The sequence below is a fragment of the Lontra canadensis genome, unplaced genomic scaffold (assembly GCF_010015895.1).
Source record: "Lontra canadensis isolate GAN:19392208 unplaced genomic scaffold, GSC_riverotter_1.0 scaffold36, whole genome shotgun sequence".
NCBI classification, from domain to species: Eukaryota; Metazoa; Chordata; class Mammalia; order Carnivora; family Mustelidae; genus Lontra; species Lontra canadensis.
The window spans coordinates 14,240,321-14,261,855 of record NW_022631030.1 but is presented as its reverse complement, the minus strand read 5'-3'; the positions used below and the strand labels follow the sequence as shown (position 1 = coordinate 14,261,855).

At 40.8% G+C, this 21,535-nt stretch overlaps 1 pseudogene; it reads left to right on the top strand.

Annotated features, from left to right (window-relative positions):
* Window positions 1-20,425: 20,425 nt before the first annotated feature.
* LOC116874397 lies at window positions 20,426-21,231 on the top strand (annotated as a pseudogene).
* Window positions 21,232-21,535: the final 304 nt, after the last annotated feature.

Genomic DNA, 21,535 nt, shown 5'->3' with positions numbered 1-21,535 from the left:
AAAGAAGAAATATCAAGATAATTTTTTAAACAGTTGGAACTAAATGAAAATGAAACAAAATTTGCAGGATGCAGGGGAAATGGTGTTAAGAAATCCATAGAATTGAATACATATACTAGAAAAAAAGGAAGATTTTTTAAAATCAATAATCAAAGCTACACTTTAGGAAACTAGAAAAAGAAAAGCAAATAAACCTAAAATAAGCAGATAAAAAGCAGTAATCAATGAAATTAGAAAGAGGAAGTTAATAGAGAAAATCAATAAAACCAAAAGCTGGTTCTGTGAAAAGAGCAGTGAAATTAATAAACCTCTAGCCTAGAGAAAAAAAGGGAGGACACACAAATGAATGGGGGACATCACTACAGATCCAATAATCATTAAAAGGACAATAAAGAAATATAATGAACAACTCTATGCCCACAACTTTGATAATCTAGATGAAATGGACCAATTCCTTGAAAGACAAAATTTGCCAAAATTCACACAAGAAGAAATGGATGATTTGAATAGGCTTATATCTATTAAAGAAATTGCACCAATAATTAATAATCTCCCAAAACAGAAAGCAACAGACCTAGATGTGTTCACTGGTTAATTCCACCAAAGGAAGAAATTATATCAATTCTCTGAAATATCTTGCAAAAGACAGAACCAGAGGTAATACTAACTCATTCCATGACATTAGCTTTACCTTACCAACAATGCCAAAGACATTATAAGAAAACTACAAATCACTATCTCATTAACTTAGATGCAAAAATCCTCAATAAAATATTAACAAATATAATCCAATAATGTATAAAAAGGCTTATACACCACAATTAAGTGGAATTTATCCCAGATATACAAGGCTTGTTCAACATTTGAAAATCAGTTAAAATAATCCATTATATCAACAGACATAGGTGATAAATGACTAATACCAAAAATAAGCAAAAACCCTTAGAACTCAACAATATTAAGTTGAACAACCTGACTGAAAAATGGACAAAAGACCTGAGCAGAACCTCACCAAAGAAGATACACAGATGAAAAATAAACATATGAAAAGATGCTCCACATCGTGTATCATTAGGGAGATGTAAATTAAAACAATGACATAACCACAACACACCTGTTAGAATGATCAAAATCCACAGACAACACCAAGTGCTGGTGAGGATGTGGAGCAATAGGAACTCTCATTCATTGCGTGGGAATGCAAAATTGTACAGCCACCTTGGAAGACAATTTGGAAGTTTCTTACAAAATTAAATATACTTTACCATATGAACCAGCATCTCACTCCTTGGTATTTACCAAATAGGCTGAAAACTAGGCCCACACAAAAACCTGTAGATGGATGTTTATAGCAGCTTTATTAATAATTGCCAAAGCTTGGAAGCAACTAAGATGTCCTTCAGTAGGTGGGGAATACATATATTGTGGTACTTCAGACACTGGATATTATTCAACATTGAAAAGAATGAGTTATCAAACCATAATGTAAACTATGGACTTTAGGTAAACTATTACTTTAGGTAATAATGCTCTATTCATGTAGATTCATTGATTGTAAAAAACATACCACTCCGATATGGAATTTTGATGGGGGGAGCTGGGGATATAAGCAAAATCTCTATACCTTTGGCTCAAATTTGCTGTAAACCTAATAGTGCTCTTCAAAAAGTCTCTTTTTTAAAAAATTACATTCTCCAATTTATTATAAATAAGCTATAACTTGTTGCAAAAATATTAATGGCAAAAAATATTTGTGCGTTTGGTTTTCTTTTCTTATTGAAGTATAGTTGACACACAAAAAGCCTATTTTTAAGTGTATCTAAATTTTTCTAAATGCAACTACTAGACAACCTAGCAGTTGCACATCTTAGCATTTACCCCAGAGAAATAAAGCCATGTCACACAAAAACCTGTACACAGATGTTTGTAGCAGTGTTTTACATTTTAGCCAAAAAACTTGAAACAGTCCAAATGCCCTTCAGTGGGTTAAGGTTGAACTGCACAGCCATACCATGGAATGCTACTCAGAAAGGAAAAGTAAGAAGCTGTTGATACAGGGAATAAAATATGCAACAAGGAAATCTGAAAGGTGACATATTGTGTGATTCCGTCTGTCTACAGAAATGGGAAGAAGATTAGTGGTTTCCAGGGGTAAAGGAGGTGTAGGAGTGAGAGGGAAGTCACTACAAAAGAGCAACATGGCTCAGAAAGGGCAACATGAAGATAGTGCTGATAGAAATGTTCTGTGTCACTGTCAGTATCCTGGTTGTGACATTATACTCTGGTTTTGTGAAATGTTACCCTTGGGGGACATGAGTCAAGAGTATGCAGGCTCTCTCTGTATAGTTTCTTCTAATTGTTTGTAAATCTAGAGTTATTTCAAAATTCAAATCATACTTTAAAAAATAACAGAAGGAGAGCTAGAGAGATCCAGAAATGGAACCAACATACAGCATCCTAAAGCCATGGTGGCAGGGAAATGCAAAATGCCATATGGAGGTGTTACAAACCACCAGCTCTCAATGCCACTTCTCTTCTCCTATCCAAAGAACCATGTGAAGCCAGTTTGCCCTCAAGGCTGTGAGAAGCTTTGGGGTGGGGGGAAGTTGGTTTATACATACCATTGCTTTGGAAGGAGGCAGACAGAGAGTAAGTTCTGTATCGGTTCAGAGGAAGGGCAGACATCTATAGGCTTACATGCACCCATGTGCCAAAGTTGCTAATTTGACCTCAGCTTCAAAAAATGAGCACCAGCTATGGGAATGGGAAATGGGAGTAGGAGAGGAAATGAGATTGAATCCCCTGTAGAACCACAGACTACAGACATAGGGTGGCTTCTTGTGGCATGTCTGGCCTGAGGCCAGCTGTCTCTGAGCCCCAGCTGCTTCTTCAACCCATCCTTAAATTGTCCACCACTCTTCAGTGGCTTCCATGAATTTCCACTTTTTACCCTAAGTTAGTTCAAAAGTAATGTTTTGTCCCTTGCAAATAAAAAAAGTACTGCCCCAAATATCAAGGCTTGGGCCCTGGCATGTAATTACCATAAACTAAATAGTTGTCACTCAGAACAAATGGAATCCAACCCTCAGTTGCCCTCAAGCCATAGGACTACCTCCAATACAGGGAGGCAGTGGGACGTCTATGACAGTAGTCACTTCCATGTGATGCAAAGAAATGGCCTTCTTTCTGCATTGATTTCATCCTTATAAAATGGGATAATAGCAAGTATAAGGTTCACATATCAATGCCCTATATTCCCTCTCCTTCAAGAATCAACTTGAATGCCAACTATGTACACTAAGTCTATCCTCACTCATCTTCACATAGCTTCTCCCTCCTCTCAACTCCTATAAACTTTATCTGAAACACTCCCACACTTTTTATTTTGTGTTATAATTAGATGAACATTCTGATATTCCCTATTAAGCTGTAAATTCCCTAAGGACAATGTTTGTTGTATCCTTATTCATCTAGCTCTAGTGCGTAATATGATACAGATAAAGTGGGCAGCGAGTATTTGTTGAGAGAATAAATCAAGGACAAATTGAGATAATTTGCTCAAGGTACGAGGAAGCCCTTTCGAAAGTATAAACCATAGATTACAAAGTGTAAATGTACTGCGTATAAATAAGGTCTGGTTATCCCTCCCCTACCACTTACTGATTGTATGGTCTGGATCTAGTACCTTAACCTCCTTGGGCCTCTCACAATCAAGACTCTATGGATAGGGATCATGGGGAGGTACAGTTGCATTGTTTGCTTTTGTTTTTGATCTCTACCGCTCCTAATTTCAAAGTAACGAAAATGAAACTTGGATACAATAAAACGCCTGTGCATATAAAGGCATATAACAATAAAAATGAGAAATCAGAAATCATATAGAGGAAGTGGAGGAAGATAAGTTAACTGGAACCACAGGTGACCACAGATCACTGTAATTAGGCTCCACATTTAGTGTTAAGCTTCCTGGTAGCCAAAGCAAAAAGCAAAATGCAATAGTGTTCTTAGTTCATAGTGTCAGGGGAAAAAAAAAAAGTTCATCCCAGATATCAGGAAAGACAAACCCTTTCCCAGAGCTGCCTTTTGCAAGAATTATGGTGTAATTACTTTTAAAAGTCTGATGAATAACATTGTGGGTAACATCTTCAACTGCCCCCTCCCTGAATCACAAGGCTGCAGGACAGCCTCTAACCCAGAGAGGCCCCGCTTCTGGGAGAGGATAGGCAAAGGCTCCAGTAAGGAACCAGCCCCCAACTAACCTCCCCCACCAGCCCAAAGCAGCTGTGTAAATTAGCCAGTCACATCATTATTTAATGCTGTCTGATTGGGTGTAGGAAAGTGCCTGCCTAAAACAACTATTTTCCATTTGGCATAAGGTTGAGCCGTTCTCTCCGAGAGTAATTTGCCATTGGACTAGCTCTCTAGTAAAACAGATCATGTCTCCCAAGTGTAAAACATAAGCCATGATAATAGCATTGGTTTCCTGTTTACTGTGGCAGAAAGGCATGTGCCAAATGTATCTAAAAAGTCATCAGTTGTTTGCAAGTTAAAGAGAGGAGTGTTGCAAAGAGAGAGGTAAGGAAGTGAGAGGCTGAGGACATGGCCACATGGCCAGGCCTCTTTGAATCTGGGTAATGGGGTACCTGGGTTTTAATTCTCTTTGCTTTTATATATATATATATATATATATATATATATATATATCTTTTCTTTTCAAAAGAAAAAAAATAAGCCTAAGAGCATTACAATTTATACTGCAACATCCTGGCTACAAAATGATTTGAATGGGTAGTAAAGCAGGACCCCAGGCTCACCAACTATTCGCTGCCCCTGCTATGACTCAGCAGCTCCAAGAGGCCCCCAGTGGCTCTCCAGAATTCACACACTGGCCTTGTCCCAGTCCTGGCTGAAGGCACCCGGGGACCCTGTAGACTTTGAGTGCTTTGAGAAGCATCTCAAACGATGAGCTGTTTGTTCCCGTCAGTGGCTGGGCCTTGGAGAACTGGTCTCAGCTCCCTCAGTGCTGACAAGAAACTCTGACCCTCCATGGATGCTAGGGGCGAAGAGGGTCTCTGACCCTCCCTGAAGAGGGGGGAGGGAGAATATAGCCCTAGCCCTAGGGGCTGGTGGATGTAGGATGGGAAGAAGAAAAGGAAAGGAGCTGAGACCTAAAGAGGGAGTGGGATAACTTTCCTGTCAACTCAAGACCTCTCCACCTGCAGATGTCCGAAGCTGCAGTAACTACAGAATCTAGAGGAGTGGCCCAGAAAGAAGGTGCCTGGAGCCGCAGAGCCTGGATCAGAGGGGAGGCTTCTGCAGTGCAGGCGGTACACGGTTGTGACCTGGGAGTGAGAAGATCGTAGAAGCAGATGAACGCTGGGTGGCATCCTCTTGCAGAGGCTGATGCCAAGCCCCGAGTCTGGGTACTCTGATATAGTCTACTGCCTACAGATTGGCCCAAAGGGGGGCATGCTGAAGAACAGAGGGCAGGCAGCTAAGAGGGAAGTTCAGATCTGACCCCTCTGACCTCAGCAACCCCTGCTCCCAAGCAACAGCCAGCTTTGCTCTTCCTCCCTTTGAAGAAAGCAGAAAAAGAAAGTGCTTTGATTTTCCTAAAACAAACACTATGTTGAGTAAAGAGATAAGTCCAGCCTTGGGTTGGCTCAGACTCCCCTGTGCAAGGGAAGTCACACTTCATATTTCCAACATGAAAGCCCAAGAAGGGCTGGGCTTTGTGCAGGCTGAAAGTTGGAGAGGCCACTGCCCCCCCCTTTTCTTCCTAAGAGAGAGGCCTGTCAAGCCAAGGGGGAGTCTGCCATGATCGGGCAGTGGTGGAAACTGAGGGCACATTTCTCGGGCTGACGGGCCTGAAGATCCAGAGCCAATCAGATCTAGCAAGGAAAGAACCAGATCTGCCCCCAAAGGGACCTTGGTGGCTAATGGTCAAGGAGGGGCCACCTCCCAGTCCTGGCGAGTTGGAAAAGCGACCTTGTTGGTCCGTGGAGAATTTGTCTGAGTAACACAAGATGGGAAAAGCAGGAAAAAACATGTGCGGCTTGAGGGCAGCAGGAGGACTTCCCCTCCTCTCATAGCCAAGTGCTCCTAACTGCTGTCTGCATTCACATCTTTGTGCCTTCCTGGGGTGACAGAAGGAACAGCCAGGCACTCGGTGTTCCAAGTGTTTCTTGTATGTTGTATCACTTCATCTGCTCAGCAAACCCACCAGGCATGTACTGCCATACATCATCCTTACAGATGAGGACGCCAAAGCACAGGGAAGAGCAACCACTGCCAAGGTCACACAAGGTTCCTGGACCCTTGGTTCTGGAGCCTGAGCTAGACCATTGTGCCTCAGCTCTCTCTGCCCCTCCTGGTTGCAGAGCTTCCCATAGGCCCTCTTAAACCAGTCCCCACCCCCGAGGTGTGATCCTCACCCTCGAGCCACTCACCTGAACTTCCGGTGGCTTGTTTCCCTGGATGAGTAGTGTTATACCTACAAACAGTGCTCACATGCCCCTGTCTCTCAGCCCACCCAGCTTAGCTCTGTGGGCCTCTTGCTGTATAACCCTCAGGCCATATTCACTGCTAATCCAGAGCTTCGGACACAAAGCCTACAAGTAGATATCCTTCTCTCTCACTAAAAAGCCAATTCCACATGAGTTCCCTCAAAAGAAAGAACAGGGAAAAAGAAGAAATCAGCTGTTTCCCTTTTCTAGCCCAAATATTTTTATTTTTTGTCAAATTGGCCTTGATAAGCCAATCTTTTAGGATTAAATGGCGGGGCCTGATGGCAACGGGCACTGGACTGCATACAGTGAGCAGATGGGGTCAGGATGGACACACACCCTGAGAACAAAGAACCTGGGCCATCTTAAGACCAAGATAGCAAAGCTCCAGCACCAGAACATCACTGTCACCACTAACTGAAAATGACCACAGTGGACTTGACCATGGACTGGCCAACAGGGGACCAACAAAACTGGGGCAAGGGACAAGAATTGGCAGGAAACCTTCAGAAATAATCCATTCTCCGTGGAGAAAGTGCCAAAAGCCAATCTGATCGGTTGGGACAATGACCTAAGAAACTATAATTTATCTCCATGGTACAGCTATATTCAAAGAAGATCTTGATGACCAAAAAGGAATATTGAAAAGAAAATTTGTCAGATCCCCCCTCCTCACTCTACGTCCCCTGCCACTGCCCAGTATTGGGGAGATGACACCCAACTATCATAGGTATTTCTAATTCTCGAGATGTCCAGAATGAGCTGGAATATGCATGACTTAGTGGCACTTCTCTTAGGTAATTTTCCCCGAATTTATTCTTCCAGAGCTGCCTTCTAAATTTACTTTCCTAAATAGATTTTGTTACAAAAGAGAGGTAAAAAAATAACAAGAATTGTTGTCACATACTGAATTCTTACTGTTTTCTAGGGATTCCCTCCTTAGGCAGCTCACAAGACTCCTGTGTTGTAGGGTTCTTTTGCAGCTGAAGCCATGTCTGCCTATCATTAGGTTACTATGGGCAGGCATTGACCTAACAACCTTTGTTCCTCTGCAGATTTTGGCATGACACCTGGCATACATAGTAGACCCTAAAATTATTTGATCGTTTGAACCAGATTCAATTAACAACACTTTGGGGTTAAGAACACACCTCTTGATTGACTTCTAGGGAGAGTCAAGATGGCGGAGAAGTAGCAGCTGAGACTACTTCAGGTTGCGGGAGATCAGCTAGATAGCTTATCTAAAGATCGCAAACACCTACAAATCCAACGGGAGATCGAAGAGAAGAAGAACAGCAATTCTAGAAACAGAAAATCAACCACTTTCTGAAAGGTAGGACTGGCGGAGAAGTGAATCCAAAGCGACGGGAAGATAGACAGCGGGGGAGGGGCCGGCTCCCGGCAAGCGGCGGAGCAACGGAGCACCGGAGCACAAAATCAGGACTTTTAAAAGTCTGTTCCACTGAGGGACATCGCTCCAGAGGCTTAACCGGGGTGAAGCCCACGCGGGATCAGCGTGGCCTCAGGTCCCACAGGGTCACAAAAGGATCGGGGGTGTCTGAGTGTCACAGAGCTCACAGGTATTAGAACAGGGAAGCCGGCTACAGAGACAGAACCGAGGAGTGAGCTCTAAGCTCGTGGTTACCTTGAACCAGTCGCAGGCTCAGTCAGCTCGGAGCGCAGCCAGAGGCCAGAGTGACGTGAGTAATTGGGTGCTGTTCTCTGAGGGTGCACTGAGGAGTGGGGCCCCGGGCTCTCGACTCCTCTGGGCCGGAGACTGGGAGGCCGCCATCTTCATTCCCGTCCTCCGGAACTCTACGGAAAGCGCTCAGGGAACAAAAGCTCCCGAAAGCAAACCCGAGCGGATTACTCAGCCCGGCCCCTGGTAAGGGCGGTGCAACTCCGCCTGGGGCAAAGACACTTGAGAATCACTACAACAGGCCCCTCCCCCAGAAGATCAACAAGAAATCTAGCCAGGACCAAGTTCACCTACCAAGGAGTGCAGTTTCAATACCAAGGAGAGCAGCGGAATTCCAGAAGAGGAGAAAGCAAAGCACGGAACTCATGGCTTTCTCCCCATCATTCTTTAGCCTTGCAGTTAATTTTTTTTTCTTTTTCATTTTTTTTTCTCTTCTTCTGCTAAATTTTTTTAACTTTTACCCTTTTCTTTTTTAACTTTTTTTAACTAGTTTATCTAATATATATATTTTTTCCTTTTTATATTTTTTCGTTATTCATTTTCTTCTTTTAATTGTTTCATTTTTTTTTTTTTCTTTCTGAACCTCTTCTGATTTGGTTAAAGCATATTTTCCTGGGGTTGTTGCCACACTTTTAGTATTTTACTTGCTCCTTCATATACTCTTATCTGGACAAAATGACAAGGCGGAAAATTTCACTACAAAAAAAAGAACAAGAGGCAGTACCAAAGGCTAGGGACCTAATCAGTACAGACATTGGTAATATGTCAGATCTAGAGTTCAGAATGACGATTCTCAAGGTTCTAGCCGGGCTCGAAAAAGGTATGGAAGATATTAGAGAAACACTCTCGGGAGATATAAAAGCCCCTTCTGGAGAAATAAAAGAACTAACATCTAACCAAGTTGAAATCAAAAAAGCTATTAATGAGGTGCAATCAAAAATGGAGGCTCTCACTGCTAGGATAAATGAGGCAGAAGAAAGAAGTAGCGATATAGAAGACCAAATGACAGAGAATAAAGAAGCTGAGCCAAAGAGGGACAAACAGCTACTGGACCACGAGGGCAGAATTCGAGAGATAAGTGACACCATAAGACGAAACAACATTAGAATAATTGGGATTCCAGAAGAAGAAGAAAGAGAGAGGGGAGCAGAAGGTATATTGGAGAGAATTATTGGAGAGAATTTCCCCAATATGGCAAAGGGAACAAGCATCAAAATCCAGGAGGTTCAGAGAACCCCCCTCAAAATCAATAAGAATAGGTCCACACCCCATCACCTAATAGTCAAATTTACAAGTCTTAGTGACAAAGAGAAAATCCTGAAAGCAGCCCGGGAAAAGAAGTCTGTAACATACAATGGTAAAAACATTAGATTGGCAGCAGACTTATCCACAGAGACCTGGCAGGCCAGAAAGAGCTGGCATGATATACTCAGAGCACTAAACGAGAAAAACATGCAGCCAAGAATACTATATCCAGCTAGGCTATCATTGAAAATAGAAGGAGAGATTAAAAGCTTCCAGGACAAACGAAAACTGAAAGAATTTGCAAACACCAAACCAGCTCTACAGGAAATATTGAAAGGGGTCCTCTAAGCAAAGAGAGACCCTAAAAGTAGTAGATCAGAAAGGAACAGACACAATATACAATAACAGTCACCTTACAGGCAATACAATGGCTCTAAATTCATATCTCTCAATAGTTACCCTGAATGTTAATGGGCTAAGTGCCCCAATCAAAAGACACAGGGTATCAGAATGGATAAAAAGACAAAACCCATCTATATGTTGCCTACAGGAAACTCATTTTAAACCCGAAGACACCTCCAGATTTAAAGTGAGGGGGTGGAAAAGAATTTACCATGCTAATGGACATCAGAAGAAAGCAGGAGTGGCAATCCTTATATCAGATCAATTAGATTTTAAGCCAAAGACTATAATAAGAGATGAGGAAGGACACTATAGCATACTCAAAGGATCTGTCCAACAAGAAGATCTAACAATTGTAAATAGCTATGCCCCTAACGTGGGAGCAGCCAACTATATAAACCAATTAATAACAAAATCAAAGAAACACATCAACAATCATACAATAATAGTAGGGGACTTTAACCCTCCCCTCACTGAAATGGACAGATCATCCAAACAAAAGATCAACAAGGAAATAAAGGCCTTAAATGACACACTGGACCAGATGGACATCACAGATATATTCAGAACATTTCATCCCAAAGCAACAGAATACACATTCTTCTCTAGTGCACATGGAACATTCTCCAGAATAGATCACATCCTCGGTCCTAAATCAGGTCTCAACCGGTATCAAGAGATTGGGATCATTCCCTGCATATTTTCAGACCACAATGCTCTGAAGCTAGAACTCAATCACAAGAGGAAATTTGGAAAGAACCCAAATACATGGAGACTACACAGCATCCTTCTAAAGAATGAATGGGTCAACCAGGAAATTAAAGAAGAATTGAAAAAAATCATGGAAACAAATGATAATGAAAACACAACGGTTCAAAATCTGTGGGACACAACAAAGGCAGTCCTGAGAGGAAAATATATAGCGGTACAAGCCTTTCTCAAGAAGCAAGAAAGGTCTCAGGTACACAACCTAACCCTACATCTAAAGGAGCTGGAGAAAGAACAAGAAAGAAACCCTAAACCCAGCAGGAGAAGAGAAATCATAAAGATCAGAGCAGAAATCAATGAAATAGAAACCAAAAAAAACAATAGAACAAATCAACGAAACTTGGAGCTGCTTCTTTGAAAGAATTAATAAGATTGATAAACCCCTGGCCAGACTTATCAAAAAGAAAAGAGAAAGGACCCCAATACATAAAATCATGAATGAAAGAGGAGAGATCACAACTAACACCAAAGAAATACAGACAATTATAAGAACATACTATGAGCAACTCTATGCCAACAAATTTGACAATCTGGAAGAAATGGATGCATTCCTAGAGACATATAAACTACCACAACTGAACCAGGAAGAAATAGAAAGCCTGAACAGACCCATAACCAGTAAGGAGATTGAAACAGTCATCAAAAATCTCCAAACAAACAAAAGCCCAGGGCCAGACGGCTTCCCGGGGGAATTCTACCAAACATTTAAAGAAGAACTAATTCCTATTCTCCTGAAACTGTTCCAAAAATTAGAAATGGAAGGAAAACTTCCGAACTCATTTTATGAGGTCAGCATCACCTTGATCCCAACACCGGACAAGGATCCCATCAAAAAAGAGAACTACAGACCATTATCCTTGATGAACACAGATGCAAAAATTCTCACCAAAATACTAGCCAATAGGATTCAACAGTACATTAAAAGGATTATTCACCATGACCAAGTGGGATTTATTCCAGGGCTGCAAGGTTGGTTCAACATCGACAAATCAATCAATGTGATACAACACATTAATAAAAGAAAGAACAAGAACCATATGATACTCTCCATAGATGCTGAAAAAGCATTTGACAAAGTACAGCATCCCTTCCTGATCAAAACTCTTCAAAGTGCAGGGATAGAGGGCACATTCCTCAATATTATCAAAGCCATCTATGAAAAACCCACCGCAAATATAATTCTCAATGGAGAAAAACTGAAAGCTTTTCCGCTAAGGTCAGGAACATGGCAGGGATGTCCATTATCACCACTGCTATTCAACATAGTACTAGAAGTCCTAGCCTCAGCAATCAGACAACAAAAGGAAATTAAAGGCATCCAAATTGGCAAAGAAGAAGTCAAACTATCACTCTTCGCAGATGATATGATACTATATGTGGAAAACCCAAAAGACTCCACTCCAAAACTGCTAGAACTTGTACAGGAATTCAGTAAAGTGTCAGGATATAAAATCAATGCACAGAAATCAGTCGCATTTCTCTACACCAACAACAAGACAGAAGAAAGAGAAATTAAGGAGTCCATCCCATTTACAATTGCACCCAAAACTATAAGGTACCTAGGAATAAACCTAACCAAAGAGACTAAGAATCTATACACAGAAAACTATAAAGTATTCATGAAAGAAATTGAGAAAGGCACAAAAAAATGGAAAAATGTTCCATGCTCCTGGATTGGAAGAATAAATATTGTGAAAATGTCTATGCTACCTAAAGCAATCTACACATTTAATGCAATTCCTCTCAAAGTACCATCCATTTTTTTCAAAGAAATGGAACAAATAATCCTAAAATTTATATGGAACCAGAAAAGACCTCGAATAGCCAAAGGAATATTGAAAAAGAAAGCCAAAGTTGGTGACATCACAATTCCGGACTTCAAGCTCTATTACAAAGCTGTCATCATCAAGACAGCATGGTACTGGCATAAAAACAGACACATAGATCAATGGAACAGAATAGAGAGCCCAGAAATAGACCCTCAACTCTATGGTCAACTAATCTTCGACAAAGCAGGAAAGAATGTCCAATGGAAAAAAGACAGCCTCTTCAATAAAAGTGTTGGGAAAATTGGACAGCCACATGCAGAAAATTGAAATTGGATCATCTCCTTACACCACACACGAAAATAGACTCAAAATGGATGAAGGACCTCAATGTGAGAAAGGAATCAATCAAAATCCTTGAGGAGAACACAGGCAGCAACCTCTTCGACCTCAGCCACAGCAACATCTTCCTAGGAACATCGCCAAAGGCAAGGGAAGCAAGGGCAAAAATGAACTATTGAGATTTTATCAATATCAAAAGCTTTTGCACAGCAAAGGAAACAGCTAACAAAACCAAAAGACAACTGACAGAATGGGAGAAGGTATTTGCAAATGACATATCAGATAAAGGGCTAGTGTCCAAAATCTATAAAGAACTTAGCAAACTCAACACCCAAAGAACAAATAATCCAATCAAGAAATGGGCAGAAGACATGAACAGACATTTCTGCAAAGAAGACATCCAGATGGCCAACAGACACATGAAAAAGTGCTCCGTATCACTCGGCATCAGGGAAATACAAATCAAAACCACAATGAGATATCACCTCACACCAGTCAGAATGGCTAAAATGAACAAGTCAGGAAATGACAGATGCTTGTGAGGATGCGGAGAAAGGGGAACCCTCCTACACTGTTGGTGGGAATGCAAGCTGGTGCAATCACTCTGGAAAACAGCATGGAGGTTCCTCAAAATGTTGAAAATAGAACTACCCTATGACCCAGCAATTGCACTGCTGGGTATTTACCCTAAAGATAGAAATGTAGTGATCCAAAGGGGCACGTGCTCCTGAATGTTTATAGCAGTAATGTCTACAATGGCCAAACTATGGAAAGGACCTAGATGTCCATCAACAGACGAATGGATAAAGAAGATGTGGTATATATACACAATGGAATACTATGCAGCCATCAAAAGAAATGAAATCTTGCCATTTGCGACGACATGGATGGAACTAGAGGGTATCATGCTTAGCGAAATAAGTCAATCAGAGAAAGACAACTATCATATGATCTCCCTGATATGAGGGAGAGGAGATGCAACATGGGGGGTTAAGGGGGTAGGAGAAACAAGATGGGATTGGGAGGGAGACAAACCCTAAGTGACTCTTAATCTCACAAAACAAACTGAGGGTTGATGGAGGGAGGGGGGTTGGGAGAAGGGGGGTGGGGTTATGGACATTGGGGAGGGTATGTGCTATGGTGAGTGCTGTGAAGTGTGTAAACCTGGCGATTCACAGACCTGTACCCCTGGGGATAAAAATATATTATAGGTTTATTTAAAAAAAAAAAAAAAAGATACCATTGACTTCTAGACAAAAAAAAAAAAAAAAAAAACACCTCTTTCCTCCAAGTTTCAAATGAGAGCTTTTTTTTTTTACCAGAATAATAAAAATAGCCAAATATTTATTGGTCTTAGTAGATGCCAAATATTGTGACTAATGTTTTATATTCATTATCGAATGTGGCTGTCATAAAAATCTTACTATTTTCCCCTTTACAAATGATGCTATGAAGGTGTAGAGAAGCAGTTACAAAGGAGCAAAGCCAGAATTTGAGCACTATATTCAAATCATGAATCAAACCATCTGACTCTAGAGTGTGTATTCTTTGTATCTAAGCTAATACCAAAAATAAAACAGATTAAAAATGAAATTCAACCAATAATAAATGGGAAAAAATTCTCCCATAATCCATTCCTGAGAAGCCACATCACCTTTCCCACAATGTCTACCTCTTTCTCAGAAATATCCAGTTAAACATATGATGAATACCCTTCCAAATGTTTTTTGGTATACATGTGCACATATACATTACATACATATTATGTTTTCAAAATGGAATCATACTGACTAAACTGATCTTCAGTTTTTTACTTTTAACAATACTAGAGGCTTTTCCATATGAGAATATATATTATATGGATTGTTTCCCCAAAAATTCCTATGTTGAAATCTTAACCCCCAGTACCTCAGAATAGGGCTATATTTAGAGATGGGAGTGATTAAGTTAAAATGTGGTCATTAGGGTCCCTAGTCCACTATGCCAGGTGTCCTAATGAAAAGAAGAGAATAGGACACAGACTTGTACAAAGGGAGGACCTTGTGAAGACGCAGGGAGAAACAGCTCTAAGCCCTGGAGAGAAGCCTTAGAAGAAACCAAACCTTCCAACTTCTTGATCTTAAACTTTTAGCCTCCAAAACTGTGAGAAAATTTCTTAAGGCACTCAGTCTGTAGTATTTTTTAAGGCAGCTCTAGCAAACTAGTATATAGTTTTACCACAGTTAAAAACTGCCACGTAGAATTCACTTTTTTAAAAAGATTTATTTATTTATTTGAGGTGGGGGAGCAGCAGAGGGAGAGAGAATCCCAAGCAGACTCCAAGCTGAACGCAGAGCCTGATGTGGAGCTGGAGCTCACAACTCTGAGATTACAACCTGAGTCAATACCAAGAGTAGGACGCCTGACTGTGCCACCCAGATGCCCCATGATCAGAGTTCCATTTTATAAACTTAACATAATTGATTTAAATAGTTCCCTTTTTGATAGGCATTTAAGGCCTGCCTGCCTGCCTACCTCCCTTCCTTCCTTCTTTTCTTTCCTCTTTTTTCCTTTTCAATTACAAATAGTGCTGTAATTAACACATCTACATATACTCTTGTGCACTGATTGATGTGTATTTCTATAGGTTAAATTCAACCAAAAAGAGTTCACATATCAAATAAGAAGCATATTTTATAAGTCAGTACATATTGCCTGGAGGCTTTGAGTTTTGAAACCATATAGTTTGTTAAAGAACTCCTCATAGTTCTTTTTCTGTATTAAACTAGCTTCCTGCTCTCCCTTCCCTGCCGCCTGTTTCATTTTTTTGAATTTTTGACCTTTATCATAGAGAGAGAGCTAAAAAAGTAAAGAAAAAAGAGCCAGTCACATGCTTAGCTTCAGAAAATGACAAAACCCCTCAACCTTAAAGAAGACAAACAGCCCGTTCTATCTCTAGCTTCTATTTGGGTCTCTTCATCTCTTCGTTCTTAAACTTACAAAAACCACATTAAACCATCTGGGAAGCCATGTAACCCTAATGGCCAATATGGTTGCCCTTGCTAAATCCCTCCAGGAATGGTCGTGGGTAGAGAAAGACAGTGGTGGTGTTGGAGAATTCTCCATAGTTGGTTTCAAAGAGTTCACTCATTTCCTTCTTCTATCTTCTCCTCTTTCTCTTACTTAAAAAAAAAAAAAAAAAAAAAAAAGGTCAATCCCATATGATTTCCCCTGTTTAGAAACCGTATTCACCATTGCTATAGCTTGGCATAAATCCCCAACTTTCTGGGCAGGAATTAAATCCCTCCACAGTCTGGTTCTTATCTGCTTTTAGCCACCACACCTTTCTGGCACAAGTGCCTCTGCTTCAAGCCAGCTTCTTCACCACCCTGAAGGCGGTGAAGTTCTCCCTGCCTGGTACTTATACTCAGGTTAATTTTACAGTCTCTCCATTAGACTCTAAACTCTGTCTTGCATTCCATATTCCATTTCATATTCCATATTCAATATGCCTGGAATCAAGTGAAAAAAATGATTACTATTGAAAAAGGAAGAGGAGGAGAAAAAGAATAGGAAGGACATAGTGCTTACTCAAGAAGACCAACTTCCAATCCATCCACACTCACTATCTCCCAGCTATCTCCAGCCTCCACATTCATCCTGTGCCCTCCTCGTCCATCTCAACTCCTCCTCTTCTACAAAACTTTCTGGACTACTCTGCACTATTTATTTATTTCCTAAATGTATACATAACCCCCCTGCACTGGAAGATAGACCTTTTAAGGGTAAGGACTCTTCCTCGGGCTTCTTTCTTATACACCACTGCTCCAAGCACACCCTGCAGTACAAAGATATTGGACTGAACTGAAAACACTGTCCAATGATTAGTCCATTCTCCTCTGATGCTTGGGAAAGCAGGTGAGACAGAAACTTGGTTGTTGAGAATTTCTATGCAATCAAAGACCCAAGAAGAATGATTCTCACTGTTTCTAGGCCTATAACCTACCAAGCTGGTTGTCACTTACCAACGTTGGTTTTCTAATCTGCAAAATGGGAATAATAATGGAACCCACTTCATCAAGTCACTCTGAAGATAAGCCAACAATATAACATGAAAATACTCATAACCTATAAATACACATAACATACACAACATATAAGGACTTAACAGTACCAGGGTGGGATGTAGAAAACCCTCCATTATTAGCCACAGCAGCCTTATTATTACCCACCTTCCAAAGGTATCCAGATTTCTTTCCCCAAGGCCCAGTACAAAGAGAATGCAATAATGAGAGCTACCCACTGGGCGGCAGTGCAGGGTTCAAAACAGAGTTTGGTGTCTTGACATGGGCAGGATAATTACAGGGAAGAAATAGAAATATTTCAGTACCATTTTCCTGTCCCCTGACATCCAAAACTACTTTCAAAGTCAAGAAAGACTAGGGAAACCACAAAGGCAATAACAAGCCTCTGTACTGAGATTTCTCAAATATTTATACTCCTTTCAAAGGCTACCTACCGATAGAAAAGCAGGTAGGCATGTTTTGGGTGGGAAAGATCCAAAAGGAGTGAAGAATCATGGAAATTTCCAAAGTATAAAGCCAGAAGATACATTTCCTTTTGTTTCAGAAGGAATGATGGGCAAAAACCTTTGGAAAATTCCCCTGGAACTAGCTTTTTCAATCTATGGGATTGATGAGTCTTAGGGCTTGAAATGAACCATGCCATTAACGATCAAGTCCTATTATTACCTCATCTAACAAGTGAAAAAAATGGGACACCGAGAAAAGACAAATCACATGTAGAAGGTCACTGAGCCCAGTTTTAGCAGAATCAAGGCAAAAATTTAGGTCTCCCTGACTCCCACAGCCATGATTTCCCATATATAAAAAGGTGGCATTTGAAGAAATAAGAACAAAGTGACTTACGAAGACATCGTTCCCTGGCTTCGTGGGAATAGGACAGACTTTCCCACTAAGCAATGAGGCATCTATCTAATTATCTCAAAGGCAATTTGTATGTGTCAGACTTTCCCAGGATGGTGTGGAGAGAATAGCAGTGACCTCACCAATGCAATTTCCATTTCAGGTAGAAATTAGGCAGCCAAGAGATTTACCCAGGTTACTTTAAGAATGTTTTCTTACCCAGAAACAGTACATAAACCTTCTCATTCAGAAAATCCGCGTTTTTCTCAGCCTGACTCCAATCCACTTGCCAATCCAAAATAGAGTGTGTTACACATTAAAGCCACAGGATTCTTTATGGATAACATATGGAGCCATAATATCTTGTAACCAGTGGAATTGTCCCTAGAGTTAATATAACTCTGTTAACATATGGTTCTGCTATTCCCATCCTGAGATACGTGTATTAAAATATATTATGCACAATGTATGCTTAATTGAAAGATACAGGGGGTATATTAAAAAATAAATCAGTTTATATGACCTATGTTTAAATACATTTGAAATACCATACAGTTGCTTCCACACTAATGTATGGGGGCTATCTCTGTCTTTTCCTCTGATCACTCTGTCTTTTTCCTTTCAATCTTGTATGTCTCCTTGTATGCTTCCTTGGTACCAAGGTTACCACAAAATAATAAGGTTAGAGGTAGGGTGATGTTTTGCCAGAAACTAAGGCAGTCAGTAAGGAGGTATGGTAGGAAGTGAGGAGCAACAGGAAAAAGAAAAGTACCAGTCATCCCATCCCTTCCAATCCTGGCAGTACTGAATTTTAGAAACAGAATCCAAAGAGGAGATCAAGAATATCCACTTTCCTCTCCCTTTGTTCCATGGTCCTATCCACGTGTCCAGGGATGGTCTAATTTTATACTTCCTTTTAAAGAGATAAAGCCATTGAGAGGGAAAACATTAATCTGCAGCTTCCTTTGATTCATTCATCATCATGCCCTATACACGGTTATGAAGACTGGCTCTTGACCCTGCATATTTCTGGAATTTATGTGATCCTCTCCAATTCATTTCATCCCTAGCCCAGGCTATCATGGTCTTAAGTCTGGATTATTGCAGGGGCCTCTTACTTGGTCTTTCTACCAACAGTCTTCCTATTCCAATCCATGCTTACTATAACCTCATCAGAGTTGTGAGCTAATTAAAATCTAATCTGATTTTAAAATCTGATTTAAAATCCTTCCATGGCTCTCCATTGCCCAGAAAACAAAGGACAAACTCCTTAACATGGCATAGAAGGCTTTCATGATGAGACCCCAGCCCAACCTTGAAGCCTCCTCTTCCACCTCTCTGACCCTTGCATTCTGTAGTTCAACCATACCATACCACACTATCTCCATTCCTAACATTCCCACCCTTTCCTACATGCTGGCCCCACTGTGAGGAATGCCTTTCCTCCTATCTACTAACAAATTCTATTCATTCTTCAAGAACCAGCCCCAACACCATTTTCTCTGTGAGGTCTTCTAAGAGCCACTGAACATTATTACCACAATTTCTTCTTCTATAATCCCACAGATCAATATGCATATAACCATTACAATCCTTCCCATACTGCATCAGAATCATTTGCTTATCCCTGCCCATCCCCCTATAAAATGTAAGCCTCTTGAGAACCTCAGGACAGGTGGTTTCTTCTATATCTCATTCAATAAAATCGGAGCTTAGTGTCCTAACTCTGCCACTTACACGTTGAAAGAACACATGCTAGATCTTAACATCTTTAGCCCTCAGCTTCCTCATACACAAAAGGGTGCAATAATTTAATATAATTCAAAATGCTGTGATGAAGAATAAATAAGGTGATACAAGTGAAGCCCCAACATAATACTTGTATATAGTTATCCTAAATGATGGCTATTATTATTACATGTATGTCAAGCACTTACTAAATGCAAGGTCGATTAAGGCCTACTCTCAAGGTCCTTAGAGTATAAGCCAAGAGATAGATAACACTTTGTGCACTGTCAGAAGGACACAGAGGATGCCAGAGGAACATGAAATGGGGCATCTACTATTAAGCCTAGAAGTCATTCTAGGAGGAAGGGCTGACAAGGGTTGAATCTGGGACCAGAGATATCAAGGATAGGCTAATGATGTCCTCCAGGTGAGACATGAAGCTGGCCTGCAGTAAAGTAGCTGCAGTGGAAAGGAACATTTAGGAAGTGGGCATTTAGGAAGACATTTAGGAAGTGGAATCAAATCATGTGACTCACTGAATGATGAGATGTGGGCGTCCCCGTCAGGGAGGACTCAAAATGTGCACAGATTCAGGAGAAGTTTAAGTATGTAGATTTTTTTTTTCAGGAGCCATCAATATGTTTGTTTATAACTGAAGCAATGTGAAAGCATGTTTTTACCCAGGGAAAGTGGATGAAATGAGCCGAACAGAGACCTGCAAGAAGCACCAAACTTTAAGGCTAAAGGAGCAAAATTTGCCTGGAGAGACACCGAGAGGGAACAGCCAGAGAGAGAAAAGGAACCCAGCACAGAAGCAGTCAAGGAAGCAGAGAAAAGAATGTTCTTGATATTCTTCATGCCTGATACCTGGTAGATAAACAGGTATTTGTGGAATAAACAATTGAATCACTGAATTTAAGTGGCCCACTTAAAGCTGAAGACACATGAAATTCCTTTCATAGGAATAAGAACTTATCTATTATTTCACCCTCATAGTCTATGGGGTACTTAAGATCATGGACAGAGGGACCTTGGCATTCAGTAGAAAAGTAGGGAAACAAAAGGCTAGCTGAACCTCTTTTTCTGGCTGGAACCATGGAGGGTCCAGAAGAGAAGAAAAAGAAGGTTCCTGTTGTGCCAGAAACCCTTAAAAAGAAGCAAAGGAATTTCGCGGAGTTGAAGATCAAGCACCTGAGGAAGAAGTTCGCTCAAAAGATGCTTCGAAAGGCAAGGAGGAAGCTTATCTATGAAAAAGCTAAGCATTACCGCAAGGAATATAGACAGATGTATAGAACTGAGATTCTAATGGCAAGGATGGCAAGAAAAGCTGGCAACTTCTATGTACCCGCAGAACCCACATTGGCATTTGTCATCAGGATCAGAGGTATCAATGGTGTGAGCCCAAAGGTTCGAAAGGCATTGCAGCTTCTTCGCCTTCGTCAAATCTTCAATGGCGCCTGTCTTTTCAGGCACCTGGATGGCTCAACAAGGCTTCAGTTAACATGTTAAGGATTGTGAAACCATATATAGCATGGGGGTACACAAACATGAAGTTGGTGAATGAAGTGATCTACAAGCATGGTTGTGGCAAAATCAACAAGAAGTGAATTGCCCTGACAGATAACACATTGATTGCCCAGTCTCTTGGTAGATATGGCATCATCTGCATGGAGGATCTGATTCACGAGGTCTATACTGTTGGAAAACGTTTCAAAGAGGCAAACAACTTTTTATGGCCCTTCAAATTATCTTCTCCATGAGGGGAATGAAGAAAAAGACCACCCATTTTGTGGAAGGTGGAGATGCTGGCAACAGGGAAGACCAGATCAATAGGCTTATTCGAAGAATGAACTAAGGTATCTACCATGATTTTTTTGTAATCTGGCCAGTTAGTAGAGGACTGCTCTCAAATGGGAAAAAAAAAAAAAAAAAAAGGCTAGCTGAAATCCATCTCATAAATGAAAAAACAGCAGGAAGAAAGCCCAAATGTCCTCAAGACCATCCAGAAAAGGTCAGAGAAACCAAGTAACCCAACAGCTTCACTACTAGTAGAATAGCTGCAACATGAGAGCCACACAAGAAATACTGAGGAGAACGGGACAACTCAAAAGGCACCATGAGGAAACAAAGAATGAAATTCAATGTGAGGGATGTCTGGGTGGCTCAGTGGGTTAA